Below are 8,679 nucleotides of genomic sequence, written 5' to 3'. Positions count from 1 at the left end.
AGCAGATTTTCTTTGGGAACTTTTAGGCATGTTTGTTGTAGAATATTTCCAAATAAAATAAACGTGGCGCTGAAAACAAAAGCCGTACCAAAAATATTATAATCACTGAAAAATACAAAATGGTGTATTAAAACCTACCGGATGTAACGATATAAACTAATTAGATTAGTCGCCTTAATTAAGATCTTTACCTTTATTATCACACTGATGCTGGCAATAGAGTATAGACTTTGCTTGTACGTTATCTCTGAAGGCACGTCTAAACCATAGATGAAGACAAGTTTAAAATAAAAAATTTAAAATAAAGGTTTAAACAAAAGCAGGTACCCCACATGCACACTTATTAAGGTTAGCTTTTCAGCTGTCACTGGTCATCTGTCAATGCTCGGGCGTCCTTTAAACACCGCGATTTCGGGTGTCCAACGGATGCCGAAATTATTACATCCTTATGGTAGCCGAAAAAGGTACCATGGATATTCGGCACTCTTTTGGACAAGATTTGAATGTTCATTGGAATTCTAATGCTGGTTGGGTAACTGCTTTTGGTAGCCAATAAGTATACAATAGATATATCTCACGAATAGACCCTAAAACCACCAAAACATGATTTTGGGATAAAATAAGATATATGCGGTTTTGCACCCAAGCTCCTCAATGATCTCTTAAACTGATCTGTTGCGGCTATAAACGCATCACCTGAACCACGCTGCGATTGCGATTGCGACTGCGATAAAACGCGGCAGCGAGGCGCAATCGCCGATCGCATCACCCAAACCGTGCCTTTTTCATCACGGGCGTTTTTAGATTTTAAACATAGTTAAATAAAGCGTATTAAACTCAGTTGAAAGCGGTAAACTGGTTTCACTAAAACATTAATTTTGGTTTGTACTTTAAACATGCCCTGGCTGGAAAAGTTGCTCATCACTCCACAAAATCCGCCGCTCTACATTTCCAAAATCTTTCTTCTTTTTGGAGTTACCTATTATCAGGCTGACCATTCTGTTGAAGCTATCTCTGTCTGCTGCTGTCTGAAGAGGTATTTCACTTCTAGATCTGTCCAGTGTCGAACGCTGCGCAGCCAGGACAGTTTCGTTCGACCGATCCATTTCTTTCCCTCTACCTTGCCCTGTATTATAAGTATTATTAGTGGAAGTGATATTTTTGATTAGCGTCCACGTCTAGCAGGCGTAGAGCGATCTTGACTACACGTAGCACTTTAAGATCTTTTTTTCGTGGATGCATGAGATATTTCTATTGCACAGAACTGGTTTCCTTGATTTAAATGTTTTGCGACCTGCTCCAGTCCGAGCTAAGATTTCTTCATCGGGAGTCTCCCCTCGCATTCTATCCCCTCCATTCCCATCTAGAAGTAGTTTTCCAGGGTTAACGTCCACCTTTTACACCTCCATCCATTTGTTGATGTTAATTTTCATCTCCGACGTAATCCTCGTTTAATTGCCATTTTTAAATCCATCTGAACGCTTTGTCGATATTACCAAAAACTTTGTTACGAAAACTACGAATTTGTAGATCTCTTTGCATTGGTTTGTTGCTAATATTAAAATTTTAAGTATTTATTATATTATAGCAATGAATACAATTTATATTGTCGCATGAACCTATACAGGGTGTCCAAGATAAGGATACTTTCATGGGGATCTCCGAAACCGTAAGAGATACGAAGTCGCTTAAATTAGGAAAAAGTGGCACAATCATGGGCCATATAAATGGCGTTTTCAAGAAACAAGAATTTTTTAAAATTTTTAGATATTTAGAAAAGGTGACTGTTCGGATTTCTGTTTTTTCTCATTTTTGAAGTTATTTCGAATCATATCAAAATACAAAAAACATGGCACCTTTCCAAGCTCTACTAGATGGTCTCAATAAAAATGTATTACAACGTTTCGGTTCTTTGAAACCTTCATCATCTTTTTTTATCATATGAATCGAAAAAAACTACATAACGTATTAGATAGATCTTTTAATAGCGAATTTTACTATGTATAACACAGTGTCAATTTTGCGGCTTTTGTGTCAAAGAACAAGTTTTATAAATAATGATGTCTATTTTACATGTACATGTACCGGGTGATTCAAAATTGACGTCATTCCTCTGGAGGTGTTGTCTCGCGCTGTTATAGGAGTACATAAAAAATAGTAAGAGAAATTAATTGTTATTAAAATCTGAGAGATTTGCAAAAAACTATATCAGAGATACGGCCGCAATGTTTTTCAAGATAATCTGCCTAATTAACATTGCACAAATACCTATTGCTTCGTAATTATTTAAATCTCCGGTAACCATGGAATTATACAGTGTGACAATAAGATAGACACGGATAAACGGTCAATTCAACACGATTTGTTGACTGCGGAACGTACTTTCAAAATGTCAACCTGTTATACTGTCAACTCATAACCTCGAATGTTTATAAATTAACCATACAACGTCAAACATTTGAATGGTTAACTCCAAACAAGCTAGTGCCTGTGTAATCTCCTTATTATCCACTCTTATCAAGTAGCTTCTCGTATTCAATTCATTAACTCCTGCTCCATTTGTATCTCCTTGTGCTGTCTGTATCGTACAAACGTGATAGGAATGTAGCCCTTCCTCGGTATTTATTTGGTGCTTGGAAAAGTGTCAGTTATTAGACTCTAAGTACCCTTGGAAAGCCCCGATTATGTCCAATTCTTGTTCCTCTGTGCCTGTAACTCGAACATCTATTGCCGTCCATTATCTTCTTGAAACCACTCTCCTCGCCCTTTGTTGGCGTGAGTTCTTTCAGCTTCTGCTATGTTACTGTAGCATTTTCCCTGAACTAATCGCATATCAGCGAATTCGTGAGGAGCTTCAAAGTAAGTCACAGTTTGACAAATTATTGTTGTTGTTGACAAGGGCTATCCGCCTGTAACTATCTATTAATGACAAAAAACATCTTTGCCGCTCTTACTTTTCATCAAAAAATTGTAGAAGAGAACTTTTTTTATATCAAATTTTTTTGTAATTTGAAGCAAAGATAGTAATTTATCTTTTTGAATGCTTAAGTCTTCCAATATGTTACCAATTAAACATGGAACATTTTCAAAATAATGCTTAATAACGGAGTTGAAATTCGATCTTCAACCGTTAATTTCTTCTAGAAATTTTCCAAAAAATAATTTTCAATATTTTTCTYGTGCTCCCCAAGGGAGCCTCTATCACTCCTAAAAAGGAATGACGCCAATTTTGAATCACCCTGTATGTTACAACATACAGGGTGGTTTTTGAGTGCGAGGGAGTCCATTATTTCCGTTGGTGTTGAACTTTCGAAAAATAGTTTCATATAAAAGTTGTTGATGCACAAAGTGCACACATTTTGAAAGTATTTTATATGATACAGACTGTCTCAGAAAAGCGAGGCAAGATCAAAGTATATTTTTTTAAATAGAACTACCCATTTTTTATTGACACGCTGCATAAGCACCGGAAATTGTTTTTTTCTCACCTGCGACGTTGGCAGATTATCGCCATTTTAGTAAAATTTTGCTTAAAAACATGGTATCTAAAAATTTATTGTAGAACCAATAAAAAGCAGTTAAAGGTACAAAAAAATACGTCTCTCCAATCATCGCAGATCCACTAATAATTCTATTGAACTAAAATATCAACACATCGTACAGGGTGTTAAAAATGTGAAATTCAATCTAAAACTTTTTAACACAGTATAACTTTTATTTTTCAAATGAAAGTACCCGTATATTAATGCGCTATTAGATAGACAATTTACAAAGTTACAAATTTGCATTTACACTTTAAGAGGGGAAGTCAACCGTTTTGAAATAATAATTAATTTTATTTAAAAATTTCAAAAAGTTGTTACATTTTGTAACGTGGCTATGGAATTCATTAAATAAGTGTCAAAATGTGGTGATACTTGACATTATCAATGAAGGAAAGTGCAACGTTTTTTAAAATTCATGGAATTTCATAGCAAAAAATCCAATAAAACTGCATGCGTCTATAAAAATAAAAATATAAAATTATACCTACAGTAATATTTTTAAATAAATGTTCAATATGATTTCCGTTAACATTAACTATTTACTATTTCTATTAACTATTAATATCTATGTTTTTGAAATGAATCACTAACGCAGTTCAAAACAATATTATTATGCTTCGAAAAACAGTTGTGATTCGTTTCTTCATGTCATCTTTTGTAGTTGGAGTTATKTTATCAATTTCGATTTTGACGTAAGTCCATGCAAAGAAATCCAGTTTTGTCAAATCGGGTGACCGAGGTGGCCACTGACCAAACCCACYTTTGCCTAGCCACCTCTCAGGACATTAAATATTTAGGTACTCATGAATTTGAGCTGTATGGTGAACTGAAGCTSYATACTTAGGCAAATGATCAATTAAACTTGGCAATTCAAATGTTGCCTTCCATAGCCACCTTACAAAATGTAGCACCTTTTTTAAGTTTTTAAATAAAATTAATTATAATTCGAAAACGGTTGATTTCACAGGTTAAAGACAATTTGTAACTTTGTAAATTGCCTATCTAATGACTTGTTAATTTACAGGTACTTCCATTTGAAAAACAAAAGTTATGTTGCGTTAAAAAGTTTAAGATTGAAGCCCACATTGTTAACACCCTGTATTTTGGTTCACTAGAATTTTCAACGGATCTGAGGTGATTGGAAAGACGTATTTTTTTATCTTGAACTACTTTTTTTTGCTTCTACAATAAATGTTTAGATACCATGATTTTAAGCAAAATTTTACTAAAATGGCGATAATCCGCCAACGTAACAAGTAAGAAAAAAACAATTTACGGTGCAAATGCAGCGTTGTCAAGCTGCACTTCATTAGCTAATGAAAAATAGGTAGTTCGATTTAAAAAAATATACTTTGATCTTGCCTCGCTTTTCTGAGACCCTCTGTATCATATAAGATATTTGTAAAATGTGCGCATTTTGTGCGTCACCAACTTTTATATGAAACTATTTTTCGAAAGTTCAACACCATCGGAAATAATGGACTCTATCGCACTAAAAAACCACCCTGTATGTCCTAAAAGAAGACAGTTTAATAAGTTAAATTTTAGACGTCTAGCTTTTAACTGAAGGGTTACGTACCATTTACAACACTTACTAAAACCAATATAAAACTTTTCAATAAAGAAAAAGTTTTACAACAGAGGAATTTAAATAACATGACTACTAAAACCAGAAAAAAGCCGAAAAAGTCTTTAATAAATGTTCAAACAGGTAATCATTATTTTGTAAATACAGGAAACCGTTGAATMTAAAATCCTCGATACTAAATCTGGAGTTACAGAATGAAATGCTTCCGTACCTATCCTCYTGAAAAGTTGATCTTCGGTGTCGAAATGGTGAACGTAAACTTGGGTTTTAATGTAACCCCAAAGATAGAAGTCGAGTGGGGCCAAGTCCTTGCTTGCCGCAAGTGCTTGCCAGGAATCCGTTGGAAGGTTTCCTTCTGGTTTTAATGGGTTTTGCAAGTGACTCGTACTCTCCTAAGTTGAAAGCTAAACGACGGAAGATTGATTATTTGTCAGGATTTGTACAGGATATTTGTCGTCGTACATGTTTTTGGCAGCTACACTATTGCTGTGAAAAAAGGTGTAACATAAAAACATATCAAATTTTTCTTTGTTTGTAAAAATGTTTTCCAGCATTAAGAAAAACTCTTGAGAAACTCTGATACTGATGTGTATTAAATACTTATTGACAGATGTTAGAACTGACAAGCGCAATTCTGGTATCATCGACTAATAGCAATGGTGATAATCTATAAAAATCTGTTTTTTTGACCCAACATCCGGAATAAATCATACTAAATATAGCTGTCTAATACGTTATATTTTTCGGCTCATATAAAAACCAAACTTGATGATGGTTTTAAAGAAACGAAACATGATCATACATTTTTTTCGAGATCATCTTCTAGAGCTTGAAATAGCCACATACGGCAGTATTTTTTGTTTTTTGATGATTCGAAATCATTTCAAAAATGAGGAAAAACGAAAATCCGAAAAATCACTTTTTTCTAAATATCTCAAACATTTATAGAAATTCTTGTTTTCTGAAAACGCCATGCATCGGATTATGCAACTTTTTTCCTAATTTAACCGACTTTGTATCTCTTACGGTTTAAGAGATTCCCATGCAATGCATCCTTGTCTTGGACACCCTCTATAGCTTCATAAGAGTGTGTATTTTCAGCCAAAAGAAAGTTGAGTCTGAACAGTTCATGCAACTACAGAAATTTTATTCATTGCGATATTACAATAACTAGATAAGTTCTATATTGGTCACTCATTTTTTTACAAACTGCTTGTTGGGTATATGGCGTCAAAAATGTTTGTCTTTAAAACAGACAGTATTTCCTCACGTCTTTTATTACAGATTGATAAATAGTGCTCTTATTTCGTAATAGGACCGAATTATTTATCAAAAAATAATCAAGAACTATCAATTAGAGGGTATCCTGCGACACACTTAGGCTCAAGCTGTAAGAGAAAATTCCAACTAGTAAATAAATTAATTTGAAAAATTACCTTGACGTTTAAATTACCTTTTTTAAAAACAAAAATTTTCGAGGCGAAATACCCAACAAGCAGTTTGTAAAAAAGACAATAAGTACTTAAAATTAAATATCAGCAACAAACCAATAGAAAGAGACCCACGAATGATATTTTGTATGCAGAAATTTCAACTGCTAGAGAACAACTACCGTTGTTTTTATACCCACATATAAATCTCTGAAATCACATTTAACGTGAACTCCAAATTTCTGAGTTCGCTGCAAATCCCCAAGCCTGTGTTGACGGTGTGATTGTATTATTAAGGGTACAATTCTTCGAGGGGCCATTTCAGTTATTTATGGGGATTGTCCAGTATATGCGAAAAAGAATGAAACGTAATATTTTCTACCAAAGTAATTTGTAAGATCCCTTTTTCCTCATTGTAAACGAATGAAATAGGGGGAAGGACATTGTTGGGGTTGTCGCTCTTTTCTGAACGACGACAGGTCAAATGACAAATTCAATTCTCTGCAAATGCAACAGATTTGACACACACATACAGAGTGTCATGTATCTATTTCTCTAATAAGAAATGCAAATCACATAATCTTGTAGACTCTATTTTTAAAGTTTTGCAATGCGTGTTTTTTTAGGTAGGAAGGTTTGATAAAAAAACACCTGCTCACTTGCCTTAGTGTAATTTTCATTTTATAATAGAGGATGTCCCACACCGCGGCGCGATCGATATCTGATAAACTATAATTAGGAGAAATTGGAAAAACGGACAGTGCGCCGTAGTCATTTATGGCAAGCGATCGAAAACATTTTCAAGCACCAGGAGCTCCAGCACGTTAGGGCACCAATATCGAAAAAGCCATTCTAAGAGTTTTTCAAGAAGATCTGACGAGAAGCGCACGCGTCGCTGCTAGACGTCTTATAATGTCACAGTGGAAAGTTCGGGCGACATAGAACAAAGAGAAACCACATGCCTACCATTATACTCCGGTTCAAGACTTTCTTGAAGAAGATCTTTTAAGGAGAAAGGGCTTCTGCCGATTTATGTTTAACGCTGATATGGTGGATTCAACTTTTCTCAGTAGAATTTCGTGGACCGATGAAACAAATTTTAATCGAGAGGGGATTACCAACTACCATAATGCTCATTACTGGGCCGAGGAAAATCCCCGTTTAACGCCGAACCCTAATTATCAAAGACGGTTCAGTACTCATGTTTTGTGTGGTGTAATAAGCGATGAAACAATCGGGCCACATATTCTGCCAGACATCTTAAACGGTCAAAAATACGAAGAATTTCTGATTAATCACCTGCCACTAATACTGGAAAATGTGCCGCTAAATATTCGTCAGAACCTGATCTTCCAGCATGATGGATGTCCTGCACATTATCAGCAAACTGTAAAGGAATACCTTGGTCAGCGTTTTTCTAATCGATGGATGGGAGAGGACGCCCCATATCATGTCCTTCCAGAAGCCCAGATCTAACTCCGTTGGACTTTTACGTATGGGATAGGATAGAAGTGTTGGTTTATGCCGGAAAAATACATACAAGGGAGGAATTAATACAGCGGATTACAGATGCCGCTAGTACACTTAGACATACATTTTCGGCCAGGGTAACCCGGACAGAAAAAAGAAAGCGGGCACATGCATGCGTTAGAAGAAGGGGGCTTCATTTTGAGCAAGATCTTAAGTAGTTAAGAATTAATGAATAACAGAATTGTTTTCCGTATCAAATCAATATTGGTGCTCAATTCAATACTAAGAATAAGTAAAATGTTAATAAACAAGTAAATTAATCTAATTGGGAAAAACAAGTAAAGAAACTCTAAGACTGATGTCAACTGCGGCTAGTAATAATTTTAGTAATAAAATTGATAAAATCTAACTGCGCAATTTTTGCTGCCTTTATGCTAACCCCTACTTAACTTCAACCCAATTAAGCTATGCAATAAATCGATTTTGTCGCGAGGTTGGGTTGTGGCTTTAGCCTCGGATTGTTTCACTCCACTTTATGGGTTTAGAGGCACTACTTAGGGAAAATTAAGCGTGGGCACTCATTTTAACAATGTATTGCTATCTTACAAGAAATTGCGGTAAAAGTTACAAGCTGAAGGCGGATTTG

This window comes from Dendroctonus ponderosae, unplaced genomic scaffold, assembly GCF_020466585.1.
Source record: "Dendroctonus ponderosae isolate FM_Combo_2020 unplaced genomic scaffold, Dpon_F_20191213v2 Dpon_F_20191213_2, whole genome shotgun sequence".
Taxonomy (NCBI): domain Eukaryota; kingdom Metazoa; phylum Arthropoda; class Insecta; order Coleoptera; family Curculionidae; genus Dendroctonus; species Dendroctonus ponderosae.
This window is presented reverse-complemented; position numbering follows the sequence as displayed.